The 16,690-nt window shown below is 41.7% G+C and overlaps 1 non-coding gene across 1 annotated transcript; it reads right to left on the bottom strand.

Moving 5' to 3' along the window:
* Positions 1-314: 314 nt before the first annotated feature.
* Positions 315-421, bottom strand: LOC136215942 (small nucleolar RNA R71). Its single transcript, XR_010682944.1, has one exon. It is a non-coding gene; the product is annotated as a small nucleolar RNA R71 (small nucleolar RNA).
* Positions 422-16,690: the final 16,269 nt, after the last annotated feature.

Here is a 16,690-nt window from a genome sequence, read left to right as displayed (position 1 = left end):
GTTAGACCCGCAATAAACGCACACCAATTTGAAATTAAGCCAGCTTTGCTTAATATGTTGCAAAACAATGTAATGCTTTATGGATTACCTAACGAAAACCCAAATGCCCATTTGACAAATTTCTTAGAAATTTGTTACACTTTCAAAATGACAGATGTGCCTGCCGAAGCAGTCAAACTTCGCCTCTTTCCTTTCAGCTTGAAGGACAGGGCAAAAATTTGGTTAACTTCTATGCCAGCCGCAACATTCGAAACTTGGGACCAACTAGCCCAAGCATTTTTTTATCAAAATATTTCCCTTTAGCAAAAACTGCGAGAGTCATAAAAGAGTTAACATCTTTTTCTCAAAATGATAATGAAACTCTTTATGAAGATTGGGAACGTTTTAAAGAACTTCAACGTTTATGCCCACACCACCAATTGCCCGATGCACTTTTAATGCAAACATTTTATAATGGGATAAATCCTACAACTAGAGGTTCATTAGATGCTATGCCGGGAGGGTTATTTATGAAGAAGACATCTGCCCAAGCAAGAGAACTTTTGGAGGAAATGGCAATCAACAGCAGTATGTGGCCCGTAGAACGTGGACACATACCGGTGGCAAAACCATCATCCTCAACCACATCACCCGTTAAAAGGTATAGTGAATCTTGATCCAGTCGCGATGTTACAAGCCTAATTTTCTGCCTTATCGCACAAAATTGATAGGTTCATGGCACCGTGCGATACCAATGGTAACCCAATCCCAATGGATGTGGATTACGAAGGTATGAGCGAGATCGAACAGGTAAACTTTGTCCAAGGGCAAAACCAATCTAATAATCCTTACTCTAGTACTTATAATTCTGGATGGAGGAATCATCCTAACTTTAATTGGAGAGATAATAATAATGCAAATGCTAATCAAAATCGAACCAATAATTATCAAAATCAATCAAGAGATACGATTAGTACTTTATCTTCTAAAATCGACAAATTTATAGATGCTATCAGTGAAAAAGTAAGTAATCACGACGATGGTTTTAAACGGATCGAGAATAAATTCGATCAGCTTATTAAAAACCACTCATGTAGCATCCATAATTTGGAGGTTCAAATTGGACAAATTGCTAAATCAATTCCATCCCGAAAAGAGGGAAGTCTTCCCAGCCATACGGAAGAAAATCCGAAAGAGCATGTAAAGGCTATCACTCTTCGTTCAGGGAAAAATTACTTAGGTCCGAAAATGCCCGAAAATTCTACTTTACAAGGAACTGATTTACCAACGAAATCCAAAGGGGATACATTAAATGCAAAAAGTTCACCTATTGATTCAAGTACAAAAACTTTTGTACCCAAACCACCTTTTCCACACAAAGTCCAAAATAAGGACTATGACGAACAACTTTTAACGTTTTTGGACAAACTTAAAAATTTGCATATTAATTTGACGTTTATGGATGCGATAACGCAGATTCCTAACTATGGTAAGTTCTTAAAATATTTGATTTCAAAGAAGATCAGTTGGGAAGGAATTTCATCCATATCATTAACTGAAGACTGTAGTTCAATAGTGTCAAGCAATTTGCCCACTAAACTCAAAGATCCTGGATGTTTCACCATCCCGTGTAAGTTGGGAGATATTGAATTCCCAAGTTGTCTTTGTGATTTAGGAACAAGTATTAACTTAATGTTGTTGTCTATTTTTAACAAATTAGGTTTAGAAGAAGATATCAAGCGTACCAACATGGTTTTGCAATTAGCGGATCAAACCACTAAGAAACCATATGGTATAATTGAGGACGTTTTAGTTAAAATCGACAAATTTATTTTTCCTACCGATTTCGTTATATTAGACTTTGCATATGACGTTAATTGTCCACTAATTTTTGGTAGACCGTTTATGAACACGGGACGTGCATTAGTCGATGTGTCGGAAGGGAAAGTAGTTTTAAGGAGAGGTGAAGATAAGATCGAGTTTAATATGAGCAAAGCGATGAAATATCCTATGGAAGAATTCGCTTGTATGAAACTTGACTTAATCGAAGAATGTGTTAATGACATGGTTCAACGAGAAGAAGTAATAGAACCTATAGTGGGAGAAGAAGAAGAAGATAAGGACCCAGAGCCTTTGATTCGGGAAGATGGACCAGTTCTGCCTTCAATTGTAGTACCCCCTAAGTTAGAACTTAAAGAGTTACCAAGCCATTTGAGGTATGCTTTCCTAGGCGAAAGTGATACTCTTCCTATAATTATCTCTAACAAGTTAACTAATGATCAAGAGGAAAAATTGAAAGAAGTTGTTAAGAATAGAATAGGAAGTATAGGATGATAAATTTCAGACTTAAAAGCAATTAATCCTAGTATTGTAATGCACATAATTCACTTAGAAGAAGATAAGCCACCTAAAGCGGATAGGCAAAGACGCTTAAATCCGAACATGAAAGAAGTAGTAAAAAATGAGATTACTAAACTTTTAGATAATGGAATCATTTATCCTATTTCAGATAGTGAATGGGTTAGTCCAATCCATTGTGTACCTAAAAAGGGAGGCATAACTGTAGTAAGGAATGACGAAGGAGAATTAATACCTACGCGAACCACCACCGGTTGGAGGGTTTGTATAGATTAGAGGAATCTAAACAAAGCAACCAGGAAAGATCATTTTCCTCTACCTTTCATTGATCAAATGATCGAAAGAATAGCCGGTCATGCTTTTTATTGTTTTCTTGATGGTTATTCCGGATTCTTTCAAATATATATTTACTCGGATGACCAAGATAAAACAACCTTCACATGTCTGTATGGAACCTTTGCATATAGGAGAATGCCCTTTGGTCTATGTAATGCACCAGCAACATTTCAACGTTGTATGACTGCAATTTGTAACGATTTCATTGAAGATATCATGGAAGTTTTTATGGATGATTTTTCAATTTATGGAGATTCTTTTGATGCATGTTTAGAAAATTTGGATAAAGTGTTGTCTAGATGTGAAGAAACGAATTTAGTTTTAAACTGGGAGAAATGTCATTTCATGGTTGACGAAGGAATTGTTTTAGGTCATAAAATATCTGAAAAAGGATTAGAAGTGGATAGAGCAAAAACTTCAGTGATAGAAAAATTACTCCCTCCAACTACTGTTAAGGGAGTACGGTCATTTTTAGGACATGGAGGTTTTTACAGAAGATTTATTAAATTTTTTTCTGTGATTTCCAAACCACTTACTAATTTTCTTATGAAGGATTCAACCTTTGATTTTAATGAAGATTGTGTTAAAGCTTTTGAAACATTGAAAACAGCTTTAGTCAGTGCACCTATAATTGCTAAACCCGATTGGGATTTACCTTTTGAAATTATGTGCGATGCAAGTGACTTAGCCGTAGGATGTATTTTAGGTCAAAGGAAGGATAAGAAGTTTCATGTTATTTATTATGCAAGTCACACATTATCCGGTGCACAGTTAAATTACACCACAACTGAAAAAGAAATGATAGCGGTAGTATTTGCATGTGATAAATTTAGGTCGTATCTACTGGGATCTAAAGTTATTATATATACCGACCACGCAGCTTTAAGGTATCTATTTGCTAAGAAAGATGCAAAACCTCGTCTTATTAGATGGGTCTTGTTATTACAAGAATTTGACATAGAAATTAAAGACAAAAAGGGAATAGAAAACCTTGTCGCCGATCATCTATCAAGACTTGAAGATGAAAACGGTCCTATCGGTGAAATTTTCGGTATACGAGATGATTTCCATGATGAATATCTCTATCAGATAAAAAGTGTCATGTCACCCTAATATGCGGATATAGCTAATTATCTCGCAGCTCGTATTGTCCCAGAAGGATTAAACTCCCAACAAAAGAAGATATTCTTTTTCGATATTAAATGTATTTTTGGGAAGATCCTTTCTTGTTCAAAACATATGGTGATGGTATAATTAGGAGATGTGTTAGTGAAGATGAATACGAGAGTATAATGTCAGAATGCCATTCAAGTTCTTATGGAGGGCATAACGGCGTTAGTAAAACAGTAGCTAGGATATTAGAATGCAGATTCTTTTGGCCTACGTTATTTAGGAAGGAAAGATGAGATGCCTCTCACAAACATGTTAGAAGTTGAAGTCTTCGACGTGTGGGGAATCGATTTCATGGGTCCTTTTCCCCCTTCTTTTGGTAAAACTTATATATTAGTAGCCGTAGACTATGTTTCAAAGTGGGTTGAAGCAATTGCAACCCCGACAAATGATGCTAAGGTTGTAGTTAAGTTTCTTGATGACATATTTTGTAGATTTGGAGTCCCTAGAGTCATGATAAGTGATGGCGGTACCCATTGTTGGTCCCGTGTGATTAGTTCCAAGGGGGGGGGGGGGGTTAGGAACTAATATAACTTTTTCGTTTTAATTATGATGACTTAATATAATTCTTTGAGTTTCACAACTCAGTTTTGGTCAGCACGGCCGAGTGAGGCGTAAGACGGCTTTAGTCAGATACTGACTAGAGTTGTTTTACTTGCGAGTTGGGAAATGACACTTTTGTGGTCAGCTTCCAACTCAGCACTCTGATTTACTCAGTCTCAGTTTAAACAATTTATATACTGATGTAGACACCGAGTCGGAGGACCTGTGACGAAAACCTGAAACAAGACGGTTGAAGCGGTTGGTTCCGAGAGTTTTTAACGCAAAAATATATAATAAAAAAACAAGAGGTCAGTAGGAGTCGCTATCGCCGAGTGGACGGCTCGCGAGTGCTCAGTAACGTGGTGCGAACGCCTAGCGGCAGCCGACGCGTGTCCGACGACAGTTGGACGCGCGCCCGGCAGCGCGGGGCACACGCTTTGGGTTGGGTGAATTTGGATATGTATAAATATGTATATTTATTCTCCATTTGGATTTTCTATAGGTATATATTCTTTAAATATGTTGGGTTGGGTGAATTTGGATTTAATTTGTTAGTTGTTGTAATTATATTCAAGTAAGGATTAATTGAGTGAAAGGGGGAAAATAAATCACAAAAAAGAGAGTTTAATTTGTTGGTTTAAATTAAAGCCTTTCTAGATGTTCCCAAAGTGTAAATAACGTTTTCTTGACATCTTTAAATCGTTTCCAAAATATCATGTTTTAAAACCTTAATTCGTTCCAACGACGGATTAAGCGAACCTTGTAATTAAAACCATTTCTTGAAATTGCTTTTAATAATAGAGTTTTTGAATTGTTTTCCTAACTAAATGGTTTGTACAAAATAAACGGACTTGTATGCCTAATCACGTTTTTGGAGTTAAAGTTTTTATTCCACATTTTCAAACACTCGAGTCGTTCCAACGGCGATTCGAGTCGATGTCATGTAAGTTAACGGGGTTTTAAAACGTACCTAAATCGTTCCAACGGCGATTAAGGTACGAACCATGTAAATAAACTCGTTTTGGGAGTGAGATTAGCTTAGAAATAGTGTATAATATAAAGCCTAAATCGCATTGTGAATAAATCAATTCTTCCTTCTCCCTCTCTCTCTCCTATGTATTTTTAATTCATGTAAATGGGTGATTCTTTACTAAAATGGCTTATAACATGCTCAAAACGGTTTTCAAAGCGAGAAAGAAAAGGTTTCAAATGAATTTTAAACTTAAAGAAATATGCGATTAGTCCGTTATCGTCTAACACGCTGAGTAGGAGGCCGGTGGTTCATAACCGGGCGATGTCGGGGTGCCTAGTAGCCTTTCTCCGAAAAGGAGCTAGCCTTCTCGGCTCGTACCTAAGTTTCCCGAACCCTCACCGGTCTCCCGCAAGGGATCGGTGTTCATTTTCCCATTCGTGGGTGGCGACTCTTCCATACTCCGAGCTCCGGTCCCGCCGAGCAGCTTGATTCCACGATTGGTTGCTTTCGGCGCCAATCACCGCTTACGTCGCCATGAGGTGTCCACCCCCCGGTCCGCTCGAATAAGATTCGCCGTCTTTTCACGTAGCAAAAAACGAGCAAGCGGATCTAACGCTAAAAACAAACACGTTACGCGATGAGTCTGTTCCTTAAAATAAAAAGTGATTTCATCACTAAACAAACACGTGGTTACGTCTCTCGATAGATCTAAAAAGATCCCGTTGTAATCCAAAAATCGAGACACGAACCCACGCGAATAAAAGGGAACGAGTCATTGTCGATAACGAACGATTGAACCAAAAGAATAACTCGTACCACGTCTAAATCTGAGATACGCTCAAAAGGGAGTCAAAACCCGAACTAATGCATCTCGTGAAATAACAAAAGACGAGTTATTCCGAAAGGACAATCCCATTTGGTCGATATCTGAGTCGCTGAGCGCTGATGCGTTAAAACGAATTGTATTGTTTGGTGAATGATTTATTTTTCTGCAATAATCGACGGCATCACACGTCCTCTGGACCACGATGCGAGCCCATGCCAAAATCCTAGGACAGAGACTTGGACCAATGAGTGTGTGGAGGAATAAGGATGGAAGAGAGATGGCGTGATAATTGTGATTGATATCTAACATTTTCTTTCTCTTGTTGCGATCTAATTACGCGTTATGTACGATTTTTGCTAACTAGTTTGGTTGTATAGATTTATATCTTGTTGTACATCAATCGAGTCAGATTTGAGTTATAATGCATTTTATGCTTAACGAATCATGGTAGTCATGCCATATAGAGCATTGCATACTAACCGAATTGCGTGCAGTCATTCTAGGTTTCGTAGACTTAGGACGTGTTTATTAGGAGTGTGAGAAAGAGTCGACCCCAACATCGCGTGTCATTCAGGAGGCATACCAGTTATGTCGTGACGTATCCCATACGTCTTTGCCTTGTCGTACCTATGTGTTGGGAAGCATCCTATGCGGTCTTGGCATGTCTCATGCGTCTTCACCGTGTCGTTTGTATGCTAGCTAGGAGGCATGTCCATTATGTCGTGACGTATCCTATGCGTCTTCGCCTTAGCATACTATGCATATAGTAGCGTACCTCGTACGTTTTTTTTCAGTATCGTAGGCACTAGTCAGAAGGTACAACCATTATGTCATGGTGTATCCCCTACGCCTTGGTTTTGGCATACCCCGTATGTCGCGTCATCTCCTGTATATCCTTGCCCTGTTAAGAGGCATAGCGTTCTCTCATGACGAATCCCCTATGGCCTTGCTGCGTCGTGTCATCATGCATCCACCAGCCAGGAGTCCCACCTGTCATGTGGTGACATATTCCTTGTATCTTCACTTTGTTGTACCCCGTAGGACGTAACGCACCCCATGCATCTTCCATTAATCGTCCAGGCACCAATCAAGAGGCATACCTGTTATGTCGCGACATATTCCATATGTCTTTTCCCTGTTGCGCCTCGCTTATTGGGACCCATTCCTGGTGTCTCTATCATGTCATTACACACCGTTCAGAAGGTATACTATGTGTGACATAACGCCTCTTCTACATCTTCGCCTCATCCCTTACGCCAAGCGAGGGGTATGAGCTTCATGCCCCGTATGTTATGGCGTATCAGGCGCTTTTTCACCATGTTATATACGTTTGACGAGAGACATACCAGTTGGGTCGTGACGTATCCCATACGTCCTTGCCTCGTCCCGTCTTCCATATCATGAAGTGTCCCGTGCGTCTCCATCGCGTCAGCTATACACTAGTCAGGACGTGTACTCGATGCACCGCCATGCATCACGTGCATCCGGGTATTGTTAAGGTCGTACATCACGATAGGTCGCATAAGCGTCTTCCATATCGGGTACACTAGTCTAGAGCCATGCCCCGTACGTCACGACTTGAATTCTCGCCTTGCTAGGTGCCTAACAGAAGACATACCCCGTATATCGCAATATAAAAAGAAAAAAAAACAAAAAAGACTATTCTTCTCTCTCATGCTCCATGAAGTTTTGTTCCTCTGCTCCTCTGTTGTCCTATCAAGAGTCAAACTTCGACCGAAGCAACTACTCCCGAACGGCAGTATCCCTAGCTTGAGTGCACGTGAAATTTCACCTCGAGTTGGCAGAGGCATGCGCTCGCATCAACTTATAACCCACACCAAGACGGCAACTTCAATCGCGGGCAAGACCATATAATCAGATCACCATCCATCTCGCTCCGGAAGCTTCTCCATTAACGAAGGCATCAGGCATGAACTCATCATCAAATGCTCAGCATAGAAGTGGCCTGTGGATGTAAACCCCCTGCGCTATCCGGTATCATTCACAATCAAGAAGAAAAAAAAAGAAAAATTGAACAAAAAGGTTGGATTGAAAACCTCAAAAGAGGTGATCCAAGCAAAAGGAGAGATAGAGAAAATTGGTGAGATTTAGAAAAGATGAATTGAAAACCCCTAGGGGCAGTTCATGCAAAAGGAGAGATAGAGAATATCGGAGAGATCCCGTTGAGTTGAAAACCCGAAAAGGGCGGCTCAGGCAAAAATTAGGGAAAAAATGAATACATCTAACTCTGGTTAAAAGCGAGAGCCCTTTTGACACGAGCTCATCAAGACCAAATCCTCATCCTTATAACCCTTAGTTTCAAACTTAACCTCGCCCTCATCCTCGCACTCCTTGGGGACGGCCTGAAACATCATTTCTCGATCTGAAGCTACAAAAATCCTCAAAGCCTATGAAAAGGGAATCCATCCGAGCATCTCATCCACATGTACATAGTTTGCATTCCCACATGTCCATACATCCATATAAAGCAAAACACATAGGCCACATGTATGCACATTCAAACACGCGCACGGTCACCTTCATACGCACATATAAGTGTTTACATGCATCCATAGGTTAGGGTACATCCACCCATCTTTATGCATCGCTACATACCTCTCCTTGACACAAGCTCATCAAAACCAAATTCCCGTCCTTATAACCCTTGGTTTCAAACTTATCCTCACCCTCGTCCTTGCACACCTTGGGGATGGCCCGAAGCATCATTTATCGATCTAAAGCTACCGAAATCCTCCAGCCTATGAAAAGGGAATCCATTCGACCATCTCATCCACACATACATAGTTTGCATACACACATGTCCATACATCCGCATAAAGCAAAACACATAAGCCACACTTATGCACATTCAAACACACGCACAGTCACCTGCACACACACACATAGGTGTTTACATGCATCCATAGACTAGGCTACATTCACCCATCTATATGCATCACTACACGCCTGCGGTCGATTTAGAGACTAGGGTCGCTAGAAAGAGCCATTTTACCTGCGGTCGATTTAGAGACCAGGGTTGCTATTGAGCCATTTTACCCGCGGTCATGGACCAGGGTTGCTTTTGAGCCATTTTACCCGCGGTTGTGGACCAGGGTTGCTTTTGAGCCATTTTACCCGCGGTCGTGGACCAAGGTTGCTTTTGAGCCATTTTACCCGCGGTCGTGGACTAGGGTTGCTTTTGAGCCATTTTACCCGCGGTCGTTGACCAGGGTTGCTTTTGAGCCATTTTACCCACGGTCGTTGACCAGGGTTGCTTTTGAGCCATCTTTACCCGCGGTCGTTCACCAGGGTTGCTTTTGAGCCATTTTTACCCGTGGGCGATTTAGAGATCGGGGTTGCTTTTGAGCCATTTTACCTGCGGTCGATTTAGAGACCATGGTTGATATTGAGCCGCTTTACTTGCAGTCGATTTAGAGACTAGGTTCCCAGAAAGAGCGTCCGTCCGCGGCCGATTTAGAGGCAAGGACAGATCGAAGATGAGGAAGGAACTTGCGACACGGAGATCAGGTATTTCTTCCTCCTACTCTTTACGTGTCTTTTACTTTAATATATTTACATTGTATGTGTTGCGTTAGCGAAAAACGTTTTCAAAACACACACATCACTGTCAAAATAGGAAAGTAGGGGCAACTGTAGACACCGAGTCGGAGGACCTGTGACGAAAACCTGAAACAAGACGGTTGAAGCGGTTGGTTCCGGGAGTTTTTAACGCAAAAATATATAATAAAAAAAACGAGAGGTCAGTAGGAGTCGCTATCGTCGAGTGGACGGCTCGCGAGTGCTCAGTAACGTGGTGCGAACGCCTAGCGGCAGCCGACGCGTGTCGGACGACAGTTGGACGCGCGCCCGGCAGCGCGGGGCGCACGCTTGACGTCCGCTGGGTGCGCGCGCCCGACAGCATGGGGCGCACGCCCGACGGCCGCTGGGCGCGCACGCCCGGCAGCCTCTAGGCGAGCGCCCAACGACGTTGGGCGAACGCCCAACCTTCGTTGGGCGGACGCCCAACGGGGTTGGGTGAACGCCCAACTTTTGTTGGGCGTTCGCCCAACCTACTTTGGGCGACGCCCAACTTTAGCCGGGCGTCGCCCAAAGTTTCCGGGGATCCATGCCTATATAAGGCACGGATCCCCATGCATTTGAGGGGGGAGGAATTTTTGGAGCTTTCTCACTCTAGACATTTTTAGAGAGAGAAAGTCAATTTTTTGGAGAAAATATTTTTTTTCCCAAAAAAATCCAAATTTTCAAAAGTTGAATATTTTATCGAAAACACAAAAATACCGGAAAATCACAACTCGTGGAACCAACCGACTTCGACTGTCAGATACCGAACTTGAGGTATTATCCGAGGACTAGACTCGTTTTATTTATTTAATTTATTTATTTATTTAATTTATTTTCTTATTTTATTTTTTTAGGATATAGTTTTTATTTATTTAGTTATTTATTTATCACGTCTTATTTAATTTCCCGTATTTATTTATTTTTGTCTCGTATTAAATAAACGTTCGTTTTTGGTTTTGAAATAAAAAACCTCATTTTAATATCCCAATACGAACCGTGATCCGATTCAAAGGTAGTTCGGGATTAATAAAAACGTTGTAATTATAAGTTTTAAAAATATTTCTAAATAATGTTTTAAAATAAAACTTCGTTTTAGGATTCTCCGTTATAGACTATGATCCAATTTTGGTAGTTCGGGGATCCGAAATGATAGAATAGATCTAATCTAAAGCTTTTGAATAAATCTGGAAACTGTTGGAGCAGTTCTGTAATTTTACGTTTTCTGTCACTAAAGGCTGTTTACCGACGGATTTTCCGTCGGTAAAGCTGCTGAAATGTAAAAAATGCTGTTTTGGTCCCTCCTTCTCAACTTTTAGGCTTTTGGTCCGTTATATATATATGAATATTTATGTAACATATACTTTCAAGCTATTTTTAAATACTTTGTACATATATTTATTTAATGTGTTTATATATCATTTCTTTTCATCAATTTGATTTAGAGTTTATTCTCTATATGTTATTATGTACAAAACTATTTTGATTTAGAGTTGATTTTCTTATTTATGAATTTTATCCTCTATCTTTACATTTTCTCTTAAATAAAAATCAAAGTGTATCTTAATTAGCCTTATCCTTATTTTCACTTATATATGTATTATTACTTTCCTTATCATATATTTGATCTATATATATTATTACTATTTTACCATTCTTACATATATGTATAAATATGTATATTTATTCTCCATTTGGATTTTCTATAGGTATATATTCTTTAAATATGTTGGGTTGGGTGAATTTGGATTTAATTTGTTAGTTGTTGTAATTATATTCAAGTAAGGATTAATTGAGTGAAAGGGGGAAAATAAATCACAAAAAAGAGAGTTTAATTTGTTGGTTTAAATTAAAGCCTTTCTAGATGTTCCCAAAGTGTAAATAACGTTTTCTTGACATCTTTAAATCGTTTCCAAAATATCATGTTTTAAAACCTTAATTCGTTCCAACGACGGATTAAGCGAACCTTGTAATTAAAACCATTTCTTGAAATTGCTTTTAATAATAGAGTTTTTGAATTGTTTTCCTAACTAAATGGTTTGTACAAAATAAACGGACTTGTATGCCTAATCACGTTTTTGGAGTTAAAGTTTTTATTCCACATTTTCAAACACTCGAGTCGTTCCAACGGCGATTCGAGTCGATGTCATGTAAGTTAACGGGGTTTTAAAACGTACCTAAATCGTTCCAACGGCGATTAAGGTACGAACCATGTAAATAAACTCGTTTTGGGAGTGAGATTAGCTTAGAAATAGTGTATAATATAAAGCCTAAATCGCATTGTGAATAAATCAATTCTTCCTTCTCCCTCTCTCTCTCCTATGTATTTTTAATTCATGTAAATGGGTGATTCTTTACTAAAATGGCTTATAACATGCTCAAAACGGTTTTCAAAGCGAGAAAGAAAAGGTTTCAAATGAATTTTAAACTTAAAGAAATATGCGATTAGTCCGTTATCGTCTAACACGCTGAGTAGGAGGCCGGTGGTTCATAACCGGGCGATGTCGGGGTGCCTAGTAGCCTTTCTCCGAAAAGGAGCTAGCCTTCTCGGCTCGTACCTAAGTTTCCCGAACCCTCACCGGTCTCCCGCAAGGGATCGGTGTTCATTTTCCCATTCGTGGGTGGCGACTCTTCCATACTCCGAGCTCCGGTCCCGCCGAGCAGCTTGATTCCACGATTGGTTGCTTTCGGCGCCAATCACCGCTTACGTCGCCATGAGGTGTCCACCCCCCGGTCCGCTCGAATAAGATTCGCCGTCTTTTCACGTAGCAAAAAACGAGCAAGCGGATCTAACGCTAAAAACAAACACGTTACGCGATGAGTCTGTTCCTTAAAATAAAAAGTGATTTCATCACTAAACAAACACGTGGTTACGTCTCTCGATAGATCTAAAAAGATCCCGTTGTAATCCAAAAATCGAGACACGAACCCACGCGAATAAAAGGGAACGAGTCATTGTCGATAACGAACGATTGAACCAAAAGAATAACTCGTACCACGTCTAAATCTGAGATACGCTCAAAAGGGAGTCAAAACCCGAACTAATGCATCTCGTGAAATAACAAAAGACGAGTTATTCCGAAAGGACAATCCCATTTGGTCGATATCTGAGTCGCTGAGCGCTGATGCGTTAAAACGAATTGTATTGTTTGGTGAATGATTTATTTTTCTGCAATAATCGACGGCATCACACGTCCTCTGGACCACGATGCGAGCCCATGCCAAAATCCTAGGACAGAGACTTGGACCAATGAGTGTGTGGAGGAATAAGGATGGAAGAGAGATGGCGTGATAATTGTGATTGATATCTAACATTTTCTTTCTCTTGTTGCGATCTAATTACGCGTTATGTACGATTTTTGCTAACTAGTTTGGTTGTATAGATTTATATCTTGTTGTACATCAATCGAGTCAGATTTGAGTTATAATGCATTTTATGCTTAACGAATCATGGTAGTCATGCCATATAGAGCATTGCATACTAACCGAATTGCGTGCAGTCATTCTAGGTTTCGTAGACTTAGGACGTGTTTATTAGGAGTGTGAGAAAGAGTCGACCCCAACATCGCGTGTCATTCAGGAGGCATACCAGTTATGTCGTGACGTATCCCATACGTCTTTGCCTTGTCGTACCTATGTGTTGGGAAGCATCCTATGCGGTCTTGGCATGTCTCATGCGTCTTCACCGTGTCGTTTGTATGCTAGCTAGGAGGCATGTCCATTATGTCGTGACGTATCCTATGCGTCTTCGCCTTAGCATACTATGCATATAGTAGCGTACCTCGTACGTTTTTTTTCAGTATCGTAGGCACTAGTCAGAAGGTACAACCATTATGTCATGGTGTATCCCCTACGCCTTGGTTTTGGCATACCCCGTATGTCGCGTCATCTCCTGTATATCCTTGCCCTGTTAAGAGGCATAGCGTTCTCTCATGACGAATCCCCTATGGCCTTGCTGCGTCGTGTCATCATGCATCCACCAGCCAGGAGTCCCACCTGTCATGTGGTGACATATTCCTTGTATCTTCACTTTGTTGTACCCCGTAGGACGTAACGCACCCCATGCATCTTCCATTAATCGTCCAGGCACCAATCAAGAGGCATACCTGTTATGTCGCGACATATTCCATATGTCTTTTCCCTGTTGCGCCTCGCTTATTGGGACCCATTCCTGGTGTCTCTATCATGTCATTACACACCGTTCAGAAGGTATACTATGTGTGACATAACGCCTCTTCTACATCTTCGCCTCATCCCTTACGCCAAGCGAGGGGTATGAGCTTCATGCCCCGTATGTTATGGCGTATCAGGCGCTTTTTCACCATGTTATATACGTTTGACGAGAGACATACCAGTTGGGTCGTGACGTATCCCATACGTCCTTGCCTCGTCCCGTCTTCCATATCATGAAGTGTCCCGTGCGTCTCCATCGCGTCAGCTATACACTAGTCAGGACGTGTACTCGATGCACCACCATGCATCACGTGCATCCGGGTATTGTTAAGGTCGTACATCACGATAGGTCGGATAAGCGTCTTCCATATCGGGTACACTAGTCTAGAGCCATGCCCCGTACGTCACGACTTGAATTCTCGCCTTGCTAGGTGCCTAACAGAAGACATACCCCGTATATCGCAATATATCTCGTGCGTCTTTACCATGTCTCACATACCCGTCGAGAGGTCTACCCCGCATGTTATGATGTGTCTCATACATTAGTCCGAAGGAGTACCTTTAGGCCCTAAGGTATTCCCTACGTCTTCGCCATGTTATACTTTGTGGGGGATACACCGCACATATCTTTATCATCCTGTTCATACCATTAGGGAGTGTACCTGGTGCATCGTGACATGTCACATGCGCCTTCACCGTGGTGTTTACGTCATCCGGAGACATATCCCATATGTCATAATGTATCCCATATCCCTCTATCATGGTTAGGCTTGTTTGGTGGTCATACCCCGCTTATCCTGACATTCGCATCGTGGGGCAGGTCCCGTATACTGTCCGCACGGTCAACTCAAGACATACTAGGTGTGTCGCCACGTCACCGACAACATATCGGTTGTTCAAAAAAAAAATATCACGGCGTCGGTTCCCTCGAGACTCGAATTAACCATTCGTCACATGTCTCATACACGTCCTACTTACGCCTCAAGACATACCATGTATGTCGCTACGCCTTAGCCAAAACATCTCAAGATTATGACTGGTACCTTGATCTCAAATAGAACCATAATCTCACGGATCGTCGTCACCTCCCTTTCGTATCTCAAGACATACCCACGGATGTCGCCACGCTATACACAATGCCTAGGTGATTCCAAATTACGTTGTTGTATTATCCATGCCCCTCACCTCGTAGGTTTCCATCATGACCTTCGCAAGCTAAGACATGCCACGTGTGTCGGTGCGCCGTGCACCTATACTCCAAAGTTACGTGGTTGTAAGATCGAAACATTAGGGTCGAGTGAACTGTTTCACACGAATCTCATTTACCTGTCGTCGTTCGCATCTGGGGAGGTAGTCCATACGTAGCACCTCCGTATTCCAGAAATATGGGCAATACCCTGAGCTTCGAAACGAACCCTTGACTGGTGTGTTGTCCACGCTTCCCATTTGTACCTTTAGGTGCGCCACGGGGATCGTCATAGTGTCCCCTCGTATTTACATCATCCCACTGTCCGGACCCCAGGTTCACATTGACCCTCTGACGCACGCTTCACACGAAGTCATGGCATCACATCCGCGCTTTAACTGGCGCCTTATATGTCGCCTCGTCACCTCTAGTGAATCTATGCGTCATTGTACTAACCTCTTGGCTAGTAGGTCATCGTCACACCCCATTGGTACCCTCGGTCGTACCTTGTATGTCGACATGTCATTGTACTAGGGTAACCCACGCATCCTTGGTCTTCTTGAGACACCCCGTCGCATCTTCAAAACAGCCAAATCGATATGAGACGTACCAGGTGTGTCACCGTATATCGTAACACGTCAGTATTCCAAACATGTGACACTAGTGCTTCGAACACGTATCAGCTTTCGGTGCATATCCCGTATGTCACCGCTTGCGCTTTAGTCATACGTTGGGCCTTGTCAAAACGTGCCCCACATGTCGCCTTATCATCGGCAATATTTGTAGTCCACGAATATGTCATCAGGCTATCCGATTCTGGACCGACCTTTGACGCACGTTCCGTGTGTCATCCCTCGCACCTTACTCGCATATCAAAGATTGAGTTGCTTATACCATCCAGTCGGGGTTAAGCTTGCGGCACACACCCACATACGTGGTTTGGTACGTCCTGTTCGCAGGTCAAATGTCGAGTCATTTATGTCATTGAGTTCAAGTCGAATCTGGGGCAAGTTCATATATGTCATCACGTGCATCTCGCTTACATCTCCAATGTCGAGTCATTTGTATCGTCAAGTTCGAGTTGAACTTTTGGCACGTACCTGTCATATAGAGTGATTCATGTCGTCGAGTCCAAGTCATACCCTTGGGCATGTACCCTATGGGCCGTCTCGAGCGTCCCGCTCATACCTTGACACACTGAGTCGTTCATGTCATGAGGCTCCTATCAAACTCTTGACATACGCCCCGTAAATCGTCACTCATGTCTTGAGTACGCCTCAAACAGCGGTTGGTTTATATTGTAAAATCCTGGACACGCTCCCCCTACATCATTCGTACCATTGTCCATGCGCCCCCAAACTCCAAATTGCCTTATTCACGAGCCTGAGACATATGCCCTATGTGTCGCTATTTGGGTCTCGTTCGTATCAGTAGTATCGAGTTGTTCGTACCGCGTCTAAGTCCAACATTTGGCGCTTACCTCGAAGATCTTGGTTTACGCCTTCGTTGCTCCTCGAATTGTTCATAGTGATAGGTTCCAGTCGAACTATCGATGTCTACCCTGTGT

This window comes from Euphorbia lathyris, chromosome 1, assembly GCF_963576675.1.
Source record: "Euphorbia lathyris chromosome 1, ddEupLath1.1, whole genome shotgun sequence".
Taxonomy (NCBI): domain Eukaryota; kingdom Viridiplantae; phylum Streptophyta; class Magnoliopsida; order Malpighiales; family Euphorbiaceae; genus Euphorbia; species Euphorbia lathyris.
Note: the sequence above shows the minus strand (reverse complement) of the source record. Positions and strands in the feature narration are given on the sequence as shown.